Source organism: Charadrius vociferus, unplaced genomic scaffold, assembly GCF_000708025.1.
Source record: "Charadrius vociferus isolate BGI_N301 unplaced genomic scaffold, ASM70802v2 scaffold758, whole genome shotgun sequence".
Lineage (NCBI taxonomy): Eukaryota > Metazoa > Chordata > Aves > Charadriiformes > Charadriidae > Charadrius > Charadrius vociferus.
Window position 1 is genome coordinate 2,944,493 of NW_009649934.1, and position 482 is coordinate 2,944,974.

Consider the following 482-nt stretch of genomic DNA (forward strand, 5'->3'; position numbering starts at 1 on the left):
CCTCGGACCCTCAGCCAGGCGCGGTGGCACGGCAGAGCCAGCGTCGCGTGGCATGGGGATGCGGAGGTGCCAGGCAGGGCATGTTTGCTGGGGAGGCTGTTGGGATGAGCCGAGTGCGGGCTGGAAAGCCTCACCCAGTCTGTGGTGTGGAGAAGGGTGCCCAGGGATGCCCCGCTCTTTCGGGAGCGGGTGCACCCTGAGCGGGACGGGGACGGGGGCTCTTGCCTGGGATGGGCTTTCCCGGCAGGAGGGTGGCCGGCTGTCGTGTGAGGTGGGAGCAGCCATCCTGCGGGCATCGCTCGGGCAGGCATGGAGGCAGGTCAGCCCCAAGGGATGGAGGCAGGAAGCAGCATCACCCCGTTTCCCGGCTCGCCGCACCCACGTCCCACCCAGATTCGGGGTCCGTCACCCCAGGGAGCGCTTAGGTGCATGCCCTGCGTGCTGCGGGCAGGACCGCCTCCTTCCTGAGGCCCGCGCGGTGG